The 695-nt window shown below is 36.8% G+C and overlaps 1 pseudogene; it reads left to right on the top strand.

Moving 5' to 3' along the window:
* The first annotated feature begins 338 nt into the window (after window positions 1-338).
* Window positions 339-420, top strand: LOC119467374 (annotated as a pseudogene).
* Window positions 421-695: the final 275 nt, after the last annotated feature.

The following is a 695-nucleotide window of genomic DNA, read 5'->3' as shown; positions in this document are numbered from 1 at the left end:
TGAGAACATTAGTAATCAAATATCACCTGTTTGTGGACAGGTGCTATGGAAAGAAAATAGAACTTTGCTCCAGAGTCAGACACACTTAAGTTCTGATTCAAACTTCATAACATAAATATGAGCTGGATGATGTGAAGGAATCCAACTTAATAAATATATACTTTATAAAATTTCTAAACTAGGCATGTTAATTCTCTTTACATTTTGTTCTTACAAGTATTTGAAATGGCCTTTGTCAAGCAAATAAAACATGGTATATTTTTGATGAATGGTAATTACATACAGTTGCAGGGTGGTAGACACGTTTAGAAAGCATTGGCATTAGAACTGATATTATTATTGCTTCTCAGCCTTTTGGCTAAGATCAAGTGTAGAACTGATATTATTACAAGTTTTTTCCTGAGCAATGAATGACTTCTCAGATGCTAAAACTGTGACATGATTGAGTCAATGTAAACAAGGTCCCCTAGTGCAGCTGGGAAAGTTGAGAACCTTGTTTAAAACAAGCATAAATGCTTCTTCCTTTATAGACAACCCAATAAGAATAGACATTCAAACAATTCATCTGTCCCCTGTGGCTTTTATTCACAGTGCATTTTGCCCAGCCCACTCTCCTCTCTGGTCCCATGTGTTGGTGAGACCAATGAGGAGAACAGCACAACGTTCTGGGACAGAAATGCCACAGGTAGCCTGAG

This window comes from Cebus imitator, unplaced genomic scaffold, assembly GCF_001604975.1.
Source record: "Cebus imitator isolate Cc_AM_T3 unplaced genomic scaffold, Cebus_imitator-1.0 Scaffold13, whole genome shotgun sequence".
Lineage (NCBI taxonomy): Eukaryota > Metazoa > Chordata > Mammalia > Primates > Cebidae > Cebus > Cebus imitator.
This window is presented reverse-complemented; position numbering and strand designations above follow the sequence as displayed.